General features: G+C 39.3%; 2 long non-coding RNA genes across 2 annotated transcripts in view; both read right to left on the bottom strand.

Moving 5' to 3' along the window:
• Positions 1 to 12,099, bottom strand: part of LOC109246259 (uncharacterized) — a 64,375-nt gene that overhangs the window by 34,073 nt on the left and 18,203 nt on the right. The window lies entirely within an intron of this gene.
• The window catches only part of LOC128774216 (uncharacterized), an 18,191-nt gene continuing 17,419 nt past the window's right edge, over positions 11,328 to 12,099 (bottom strand). Inside the window, exon 2 of the long non-coding RNA XR_008418699.1 lies at positions 11,328 to 12,058. This is a non-coding gene — a long non-coding RNA (uncharacterized LOC128774216). The remainder of the gene's footprint in view (positions 12,059 to 12,099) is intronic.

Below are 12,099 nucleotides of genomic sequence, written 5' to 3'. Positions count from 1 at the left end.
TGCAAGTTGACAACACCCACCTCACAAGACCATTTAAGGATTAAATTAAATTTGGGCACATAGCAAGTGTTTATTACATCTCTAGTAAGTGGGATGTCCCAGATCCAGGATTTCCCTAGGTCTCAAGAGATGAAAAAGAACCCTAGGACCCAGATGCTTTACAGTAGAATCCAAACTTTCAAAACCATTCAAGTGGGAAGGAGAGTTTCCACTGTGAGAGGTTCCTTGAAAAGACCCCAAGGACAGCTATGCCATTCAAAGGAGATGGAAGAATTTATAAGCAAAACATCAGGTGAATACTTTAGGAGAAACTAACTAGTAAACTGGCATGCTTATGCTCACCAATAAATGGCAAGAATGACTAGTCCCTATTCTCTGTGACATCACTTCAAAATGTGAAGGCTGAATTTCAGCCCTGCAGCTGTGTATCTTTCCAGCACCTACACCATGGCTCTTATCTATGTATTCGACTATTTGACTGATCTCTTGCCTTATACTGAACACGGCATTAAGAAATGTTATCTACGTTGTTTTGTTTCATTTAATCCCTAAATTCTGTAAAGTAGGTCTCACTATTTACAGTTGACACATGAGAAAACAGAAGCCTCAGTCCTCTCACTTCAGCACTAAATCTCTTTCTTCATAGCACTTTTTTTGTTTTAATTTCCTTAAGTGATCTCTACGCCCAGCATGGAGCTTCAACTCATGACCCAGAGATCAAGAGTCGTGTGCTCTACCCACTGAGCCAGCCAGGCGCCCCTCTTCATAGCATTTCTGATTTGTGATTAGATTTTCTGCCTGTTCATTTATCAGCCTCATCAGGCTGTAAGTTCCTTGAAGGCAAGCACTTTATTTGTTTTGTACATTTTTTTTTTTTTTTTTTGCAAAAGCCCAGTTTGGCAAAAGCCCAGGTTAGTACTTGCTGCATATTTGTTGTTTATTGTTCAGTATTTATTTATGGAATAAATGAGTAAATGGATGCTTTGATTTGGTAGAGCAAAGAGATGAGAAATTGGTATCTGAGACAAAATAATACACAGGTTAAACTAAACATTCAGAAAGACTTAGATTTCTCTGAAGCCCACTTGGCATTTAAATATCTGGGAACAGATCAAGAATATGCCAACAGCCCATTAAAGAGTTGATATTCAATGTGTAGAGACCTGCTTTCCCTCAAGTCCTGAACGGCTGTTTGGTTTCTGCAGAGCACGCTCTGTGGAGCCGCAGGGCCCTCATTTGTATTAGAAGTGAGAGCTAGTTCTAAACTCAAGTTGGATGGAACAAATATGTTCTTTTGACTTAATGATATAACATTTTATCAGCCACATAAAAAATGAAATATATGTGTTCATTTGCTATTTGAGGAGCTTTTTCGACGTGTGTGCAGGAGCTATGTCAGCTGCTAACTGGTGATCCTTTTCTGACACCCTTTCCCAAGAGTATTGCATAGATAAACATACTCTATTTGAACAAGACCAATGACAGCAAAATTGCTTGCTTGTCTCTAAAAAGACTCTAATAATGTGCACCAAGGGAGAGGCCCATGGTCTGACAGAATTTTTTTTCCCCAGTGTAAACCATAAAATCCATTTCAATAGCCAGAATAAAGCAGTTTAAAGTGCATCCCTAGTTAATTATATCCAAAGAGTAATAATAAAATCAACTATTAAATTTTAGAACTTCCTCTTTAAAGTATTAAATATTTGGCAACGGCAACGCAGTTAAATTTCTCTCACAACAATGCTCTCCCTTGCTCAGCTGGCCTATAAGAAGGGCATTTATGCAAACTCTTTCAGTGTGCTAGAAAAAGAATATATTTTTCCTGGGAAGAAATATTTCAAATCAGTCCTTTGTTCCTGCCATTTTTTGGTTTGTTAAATAACTAATAGCTTGATAGGAAAATTCACTAAATTAAAGGAGACAACTAAATCATAAGTCCTCTACAATAATAGACAGGACATGACAAAAAAAATTAAAATCAAAAGGTCACATGAGTCCAAATCCACTGTTTGGAGCCTTGACTCAGTTGCCTCGGCAGCTTTCAAGATTCAGGCATTTTCTGGCCTTTATAACTTCACCCTTGATGTCAGTCCACACCAATGCTGTTCATTGGAGTAGAGGTCTGTACTAGACTAGGATGAAAGAACTGGGTTCTGTAGAAATCATCCAGGAAGCAGTGACTTTGGCTCCTATCACACAGTTTGATTAGGTAGCCATGAATCTGTCCCCTTCAGTAACTTCACTCACAGGTATAAGAAGGATTAAGCTATCTGGTGGGACAGAATTCAGAATGTGATCTTCCAAGGCTGAAGGCAATGGTTTTGCCAACATTCATCCACTCCCCCTGTTATTTGTTCTACTTCAATTTTCCATTTGAAAGACTGATTCTACCTCTATGAATAATGTGGAGAGTGAGTACTGCTTCCTAAGAAGCAAAGGAATATGTAGGTTACACCAAAGCTAGACTACTGGCTTCTCAGAAAACCTAGAGGAGAATGAAAAACTTACCGCTGTCTCTAAGGATAGAGTTTCTATTCTGGGGACACCTTGCTGGGCAGCTTTAGAAAAAAGTTGTGTCTGTAAACTCACTGGATTGTGGACCAGATAATAGACCAAATTTACACCACAAGGAAGCTCACCTGGAAGTATCTCAGGAAAACAGCCAAAAGAAGCCTCCAAGACAAGGGGAAGCAGAAATTATGTTGTGGGTGGGATCCTCACAGCTACTCTGTATCTTTCCAGTGGACCTCACCTGCCTGCCCCTCCAAAGCCAGATCCAGATAAAAATCAGAACACACTCATGAGAGAAACAAAAGCTACCTCCTGGCCAACAGTCCCTGTAGCGGGGAGGATGCAGGTGCCTGCTGTACTCTCTGAGGCACTAGATATGGGGTTGAAGGGCACTTCCAGAGACAGAGGTGGAACTGAAGGGCCCCCTGTGGGCTTTCACTCTGGGGCCAGATGTTTAGTAGGCAATCTTGAAAAAGACCCACAGTTATGCTCTTGTTTTACAAAGAAAGTAATTGAGATAATGCTATATCAGGACAATTATTGGAAAAGGGAGAAGAAAGGAAACTTGGCCTTAAGCAGTCTCAACGTAAATTCTCAATGAAACATTTAAGAGAATAATAGATGTCTGGTTTGAAGATACAATGACAAATAAGATGTAAGTGGTCTTGCTTTCCAGAGACATGATCACCTGGTGGGGAGACACTCCTGTCCATAAGTAAATGCTATTCAGTTGTAACAGGTGCTGTAACAGAGCTAGATTCAAGAAGGGCAAGTATAAGAGATTGATACCTCAACTTAGGAGCTCATGGACGTTTCATTGAACAGGAACTATTTAGCCTGAAAATACAGGTAGATATTTACCAGTTGGACATGGGATGGGGTAGAAAGTGTTCCAAGAAAAAATAACCCAGGCAAAGTACAGTGAAATATCTCAGGTGATCATGGACCTAGAAGTAGCTCAATACAGTTGCATCAAGTCTGGAGGTGTTTATCAATGGTTCCTGCACACATGGGGTTTCTGAGATGCCAGATTGGGAAGGGGCTGTAGGAACTGGATCATGAAGAGCCTTGTACTCCAAGCTAAGCAGTTCCAAATTGATCCTGTAATGAGGTGCCATGAAGGACTTTAAATAGATCAAATAGGGCTTTAGAAGGATCATTAGGAAGGCAGTGTGCTGATGAATGGGTTGCAGGGGACCAAACTTGGAAGGAGAGGCCAGTTAGGAGCTGTTCATTCATTCATTCATTCATTCATTCATTCATTCACATATTTATTAAGCACCAATGTACCAAGGTACCAAGGTACCAGGCACCTTGAGAGAGTAGTTGATCATCCTGGAGGTGGGGATTAAGATGAGAGAAACTGAGGAGCATGCAGTTTTTGTATGAGCAGTAGGATGTGAGGAATGTAGAAGACTTGGTGATTTCTGTTCTCTTTCTATATTCTGTTTGCATCCAGAGGCAAGTTCTTCCCCATCAGTCCTCATCTTCATCATCTAATGAAACTTGCTCTCAGGAAAATTCTAATAAACCTTAAGCTTTAGTGGATTTCTCCTCCCAGAAATACCTGTCTTGAAGCAGTAAGCAGAAGCCTTGAGTCACTGGAACGAAGTCCTGATGGTAGATTTCCAGAACTAGGTAAGAAGGACCTACTTTTTAATCAGGATCTCCTCCATGCAAGAGGGCATCTGCTCCACCTCTCAGGACAACCCTGCATTCCAGGCAAAGCAGTGAATAACTACTTTGATTTTGGTGCCCCTTGCTCCCTGGGGCCAATCTCCCAGGTCCCAGGCTTCTAATCTCTTGCCCAGAGTACTTCTTCTTGCCTAATGTGTGTGTGTGTGTGTGTGTGTGTGTGTGTGTGCGCGCGCGCGCGTGTGAATGTGTGTGTGTGCACACACACACACAAAATGGTCACACAGGGTCCTTATCCCAAGAATATTTTTTCCCATCACAAAATTAAATACCTCTGCCCAGGAAGGACAACATGCTTTATGAAGGCAGTTCCAGGAATCTTTCGAATTGTGTCATTATAGAGGTAGATCCATGCCAGGCATTTCCTGAGATAGCAAACTGGTCGTCTTAGAGTGAAAATGATCACAGAATTTGAAGATTCTGGTGTGAACTAACTTACTTTCCTTCCTCTCTAGCTCAAAATCTCTTGCTGTCATTTCTCTCCTTTTTCCCTTCCCACCTGCCTCTCTATCCATCTCAAGTCTAAGCCCTTTCTTCACCTGTGCTCTAGATACTGGCATCTATACCTTCAGGAATTGCTTTTCAATTTTTTTTCTCATATATTTATTTTCTCTTTATTTTTTATTTCATTTTTATTCTCCTTTTATTTTCTCTCTTGCTTTCATGTTCCACTTCTCCCTCTCCCTCCTATCTACAAACTTGCTTTGGTCACCCTTACCCTCCTTTCAAACCTGGTGTCCCCTCCAGGTCTTATCAAGTCATTCTCCTGCCACTCAACAGTGTTCTGTTCCTTACCTCCTACGTCCTTTATATTATCTCCATGTAGTCTTGCTCCTACCCAACTACCACCCTCCCTACCCCTAGCTCTCCTGAAACTGCCTCTTTAAAGGCTGCTGCTGACTTTCCTCTTGCCAGATTCAATCACACTTCTAGTGGTCTCCTGTAAGTAAAAACAGAACCCATTTGGAATTTGCCATCTTATCCAATGGGTAATATTTATAAAGTACTTGCTGGCTCTGTGCCCATTTTGTCATGTACAAAATGACCACAATAATAACCCTGACTCTATCTATAATGCTAGATTGAAATAAGCTGTTATGTGGACTTTGTAAACTACAAATTGCACTTCAATTATTAGTCATTATTACTGTCATACTTGCCTTTTCTAGCAATCAGCTCTGCTGACCACTGGATTCTTCTTGCAGTTTTCCCCAGCCTGAGCTTCTCCTACATGATCCTCTGCCCCCTGCCCTTCTGTCCCTTCTTCTGTCCCTTGCCTCTTTTTCTAAAAGGCCATGAAAAGAGGGAATCCCACTGAGTTTTGTCACCAGTCTTTATCTGCATTCTCATCCTATCCCACAACTTCAGCTACCCCCTATATATAGATCTTCAACTCCGTCCTATCACCTCTCTAGAAGTTCTCACACTTTGATCTGTACCAACACAAAATTACAAAAACTTAACTGGTTTTATTTCCCAAGGCTGAACAGACTTCCTTATTTATTTCTCTCGAAGGTACCATCACTTTTCTACTTAAATATCATCCAAGATTAGAGACCAAACATTTGATGTCTTCTGGATTTCTTCTAAGTTTAAGCAGTGAAATAGATAGCCTACACCAATGTATTGGTAATCTATTGCTGGATATTGAATAACCCCAAAACATAAGGTATAATCCAGTAACTATTTAGTTCAATTCTAAATTAGTGTATCATTCTACTGTTCTCACCTGGACCCACATGTGCTTCTGTCATTAGCTGCTGGACAGTTAGGCCACTTGACTTCTGGGGTTAGCTGACTATTGTCTGGGGAAAGGAGGATACTGGACCACATGTCTGTCACAATCAAGGAAGCTAGCCTGGGCTCATCTACAGGGCTGCTCAGGGTTCCAAAAGCAGCCAGAGAGCAAGCTCTGATACCCAAGTTCTTTTTAAGTCTCTGTCACATGTTTGCTACTATCTCAATGGCAAAGCAAATCACACAGCCAAACTCAGAGTCAGTGTTGGGAGGGTGCTAGTAAAGGGCGTAGAGACAAGGAAGGAAACATATATAAAAGGAAGAAACTGAGGACACTTTTGCAACAATCGCAATCAGTCAACCTGGACATCTAATGCATACAAGTTTCAATTTCTCTGGTAGGGACTCTCCAGGAAAACCTCCCATAGACAGCATTCACCAAAAACACTTCATTAAAGGTCTCTAATGAAGGGTAATTCAGCCCATGTTGCTCAGACCTTTCTGAATTGTTTGCCGAATGGTATATCATTGCTTGCTAAACATTCTAACTGTCACGAAAGACTAATGGTCACTTCCTGACATTCCCTCATTGCATGTCATAAAAGCCTAATACCCTGCAAGTCAGAAACAAAGCCTCAAGAAATACAGCAGTCTCATCAAGGTAATATTGTCTCTAAACATGAAGTCTCAACCCAGGGTTGAATCCAGCCCCAGTGGGTAAAGAGGCCCAGGGTTACTACAGAAGTCATTAGACCTGACTACCAAGGACCAGACCAAGCCCCACCTCACAGATTAGTTACACACGTGTCATATCGTTGTGGGTGCCCCAGATGAGTGTGAAGGCCAAGGTCTGGGGGAAGAGGATGGTGAGCAAGGTTTGCCTTGCACACAGGAAGACTAGGCTATGGTTCCTGACCTCAGGCACCTCATCAGTGTGGTGCCACCAAGAGCTGCTGTGGGCCTTCAGAGATGAGAAGGCTCTTGGTAGGCCAGAGTTGTCAAGGCGGGCCTCAGGGGAAGTACAGGATTTAAAATAAGTTTCGAAAGAAGACGAGAGTGGCTGTCATATTGGGGGAGGGGGAGAGCATTAAAGGAGAGATGAGTGTGGTGAAGAACAGTAAGGCGGGCTTGCCTGGAATAAAAGGTACTGGCAGGGGAGGGCAGGAGATAGGCTGGATAAATAGTGTGGACCAGACACAGATGTTCTCATTGCCTATTTGATAGTCTTGATTTAACAAGTCTTATGTTCTTGACAGGACAGAGAATGAGGAAAGTGTTGGGTGAGGAAGGTTAAGTTGGGGACACTGAATTACAGGAGAAAAGAAATAAAAACAAGGATATTAGTTGAGAGATCATTAGATAATCTAGGTGTAGTCCAGATAAGTTAGGACAGAGAACAGAAAGAGGAAGAGGTATATCCTACAGAAATTATAAAAGAAAGATTTCAATGTCTACTTCATATTAAGCTACTTCCCAGATTTCAATTCTGGGGCAAACGATCCATTCCTTACGGACTGTGGAACAACTTGCCAAGAGGGCTAATTATAGCAGTGTAGAAAACCAAGGCAGATAAATTCCCATTCTCCAAGTGAAGAATTTGCAGGATTTTTTTTCTGATTTGACTACTTGGGAGAAAATTCTTAGGTCTCTCCCTTGCTACATATATAAATGTAGCACCAAAATTATCATGGGGTTGAGATAAAAATGGAACATTTTTGATACTTAATCTTGTAGTTCAAGCAAGATACGGTGCTAGGTTATGTGTTCAATCTCAATTACGAACAGGTAATAATAACCAATATTTACAGAGTTGCCTCACTCAATGTTCACAACCACCCTGTAAGGTTAGCATCACTATCATTTCCATTTCATAATCAAAGGAACTCAGAGAAGTTAAGCATTTTTCTAAGATCACTCATTTACTAAGAAAGAGTGGAAATTTGAATTCAGGTCTTCTGACTTCAAAGCTTTCCCCCACACCACTAAATTTTCAGTCCAACACTGCAAAGCAGAGGTTTGTTCTCTTTAAAAGAATCAGAATTATAGGTGTTTGTTCTCTTTAAAGGACCAGAATTTTAGGATATAGGCTGATGAGTCTTGACATTTCCTTAATGTAACATGTTAATTCTTTATTTAAGAGAGAACAACTTGTGATTTTCTTCCATTGGTGGGCTAGACAGATAATAAAAATGATAGCAAAAGCTATTAAAATTTATATGGAGACTAGCACGGATTGGAATAACTACAAAGTGAATTCTTTAAGCTGCAAGAGAAAGGTGGTGAAATAGCACAATATGAAAGAAAGCTCTCCTTTAGCTTCAGATGCCTAAATATGCCATCAAAAGACTGCTCAATTCTCAAATGCCAGTATTTTCTGACTCCTCTAAAACCTATTTTTAATGCAAAATATCAAAATCAGCGGGATAGTAGGTGTCCCAAAATGTCTTAATTCAGAGAATTAGTGTTAACTGAGCCTGATTAGCTCCATTTATCTCTAATTAATTACCTTTATCTAATTAGACACTTTGTTTCCGGTAGACATGGAGTCAAGTAGACTAGATTATTAGTGTAGTCATTGTGCCTTTACAAAATCCTGAAATTAATGAAACGTGCAAAAGAATCTGCAGTTCTAATTGCACAGGTGTTGCCTTATGGCAAAGCTTTATCATCTGATTACACCAAGGGGTTATTAGTGACTTTTTATATAGAGGATGAGCCTATGAAATGTACCTTAGCAACAGCTCATTAGTTTAGGGTTGTTACTGTATTATTTATTACATTCAGCCTTCCCCATTATCTAGATTGATTCATGGACCTATATATTTTTTTCTCTCCTCTGTGCAGAAAAAATAAAATAAAATAAACCATCATTATGAAGAGTCCAGATGCAATGTGGAAAAATGCAAAATGTGTTCATCAGCTACAATTTGACTCTTTAAGACAGAACGCTCTAAAGTTACATGCGATCAGAATCAAATTTATGGGGGGTGTTCTATGGAAAAAAAAAACAATTTAAATTACTGAGGAGTATGGAATAATCCCTATATGTGATCAAAAAAAAAAAAAAGCATCTGGCTATCCCCAATGTCTTCGCATAACTGAATAGGCATATCAAGGTATGTGGAAACAAAAAGCAAAATATTTTTACACTAAAATGTATTTACTTTTATTTTCACTTTACATGCTTCTAAAACAGGCTAAGGAGACATCTCCACATATGCTCCCCCACCACATTTATAAAAATCGATCTCTTGTTTTACTTTTTTCTTTTTTTAAGAATAGATTTGTTACCGGATAGAGAAAAGTAACAAACTATACAATCTAGCTTTGCTGAAAAAGCAAGATTTCAATGCCTGCTTACAAAAATGAAAAGTGTTTTTTTATGGCAAGTTTAAGCATCTGCAAAATACTAAAATATCCCAACCTTTGTATTTTAATTTTTTCCCCTTAAAACCATTTGAAGAAGCACTGTTTTTTCATAATCATAGAGTAATTAAACAGCTAGAAGTAAATCCAGCCACAATCCTATTCTAACATACAAACATATTTATTGACAAAGCAGTAATTCTTTATATAATTTGTCAACATAAATATGTCAAATGTGTTTTAAAATCATTTCTCTCTCTGTTCCCCAACAAAAATTCCTCTACTGATATGAGCCATTATATTGCTGTTCACTTGCTGCAGAATCTAAACTAGTGAAATGATACCGGGTAACTGTTTTATAGAGCATGACAACTAATTTGAGTGGTAATAATGAATATTTAATGATCCTCCTTTCAAGCATGAACATATAACTTTTCATGTATTCCCTACCAAAATTATAACCATTAATCTAAAAATTATAGTTGCAACTGAAATAATAGCCAGGAATTATAGATTATAGCCAAGTTGGAATATTGCATAAATATTCTGTATGAACACAAACACGGGGGCACGTAGGAAGCTCCAGCCTCCTGTTTTCATGCAATCCAAATCTCTTTGAAATGTATGGAAGTTGCATGATTAGTAGAGAAGACATTTGAATTCAGATATAAAAAGGCTATTATTTCTATCAATAAGTAAGTACAATAGCCAAGGTCATTTTCACTCTTCACTAGCTCACAATTTCTAAACAAAAATAACATGTATATAAAAATGTGTCCCCTGTAAGGGTAATATTAGAACGTCCTCTTTAAATCAAGGAAACAGGGAACATAAAATTTATCAGAAAGGCAGAATTTTATACTTTTAAATTTCATCTTTTTATGTATTTAATTTTCCCAATTATGTCCCTCTACCAGAAACTACAAATGTGACTTCAGGAAAAGAAAGAGATCTGAAAAAATACATACAGTGCTTTACAATGGACTTTGTTCACTGATAAAAAATAATTTTGGTTAAAATTTCAAGTTGTATCATTCCTAGTTTTCAGTGAGATCTGTATAATTTCATATGCCTGCAATGTTGCAAAGAAACACATCTGCCTCTTTTCCTGGTTGGGTTTGCTTTCCTTATTACAGGAAAACCAGTGCTCTTGTCACAAATACCCAATTCTACATCAAATCCCAGGGCTCTATATTATTTTTTAATTGTTTTTAAAGGTACACTGTGTCTTAACAAAAAAAAAAAAAACAAAAAAAAACCACAATTGATAATGTGGAAAAGAGGAGCCAGTAAAATCTGCACTTTTTCCCAATTGTGAGCCTCTTTATCAGAAAGTAAGTGCCCAGTTGAATGGCACATCATTACAGCACCAGCTCATCAACAAGGTTTTGCCTCTTTAGTACTCCAGCTTACAGGTCAACATGTAAGCATGTGTTGGGTCACATTCCCCAAATGTGTACATACTCATTGAACACATTTCTAATTGAGCACGTGTTCTTGACTAAAGCCGAGGCAAGATCAAATGAGGAAAGGAATTCCAAATATCCTTCATAAACTGTAAAGTGCTTCAGAAATATAAAATGGTAACACTGCACAACACTTAGGTAACACTACATCAGGATACTAAACTCCTAATGATGCTTCATTTGTTCACTTCGGCAACCTTGTTATTGCCCCTATACAGACATGGCAGTTAGTCAATAAAATCTTTGTCTTTCTTGGGTTCTTTCCTGGACTTCCATTCTAGATTTCTTCTTCTTCTTCTTTTTAAATGTTTATTTATTTACTTCTAAGAGAGACAGACAGAGAGAGAGGCAGAGATAGGGGGAAACAGAATCCCAAGCAGGCTCCATGCTGTCAGCACAGAGCCCGATGCAGGGCTCGAACTCACAAACCATGAGATCATGACCTGAGCCGAAGTCAAGAGTCAGACGCCCAACCGACGGAGCCACCCAGGTGCCCCATTCTAGATTTCTTCTGATGAAGACGACTTCCTACCAAAGAGTGTACACCAAATATCATATCTTAGCAGGTTTATTTTGCTATATGCATATACATAGGCACCGAATATAGTATGTTAAAGAACATGGTAACAAATATCAGGAAGTTTATATATCTTTCTCATTTACCCTGAGTTTTGCAGCCTCATTCATCACCTCTTTGTGCCAGCTCACTAAACTTCCCCAGAAGAGCTAGAGACCAAATTCCTCAGCACCCAGTGGCTCAAAGCAAATATAGAACATGATAGCAAGATGCAAGAAGAAATGAGACAGACTGAAGGCACACATCAGGAGGACAATTTGGGACCAGGGAAAGGTTTTTTTATTTGTTTGTTTCATTTAAGGAATGGGGAAAACCTACTTTAGACAGTGGGAGAGAAAAAAGCTGCAGTTGGGAGTCTTTTTAACACACACAGAACAGGTTAATATTGTGTTAAAAATACGTTTATGTATTAGGTTGGCTGGATAATGTGAAGGGTGGGCACCCAGAATGAAGACGTGGAACCTAATGTACTCAAATATCCTCTCTTGTTTGAAAAGTTGTCTGGAGAGCAGTGCAAAGCCTCTTCTTCCTCTCAGGCCTGACGCGTCTGCTGCCGTGCTGTCCTCAGCAGCGCCATGGGGTGGTGACTAATTGCCCCCGTAAATCACTGAGCACCACTGTGCTACTCCGTTTATTTTTCTGACAGTAATTTAGTGCTTGCTCTTTCCCACACTTGTCATTCCGTGTTTTTCCTCACATTAGAAGCCTGTAGAAAAAGGACAGTAATTAACGGTGCAATACATACTC

Source organism: Panthera pardus, unplaced genomic scaffold, assembly GCF_024362965.1.
Source record: "Panthera pardus isolate Hobbes unplaced genomic scaffold, ASM2436296v1 HiC_scaffold_11, whole genome shotgun sequence".
In the NCBI taxonomy this organism is placed as follows: Eukaryota; Metazoa; Chordata; class Mammalia; order Carnivora; family Felidae; genus Panthera; species Panthera pardus.
This window is presented reverse-complemented; position numbering and strand designations above follow the sequence as displayed.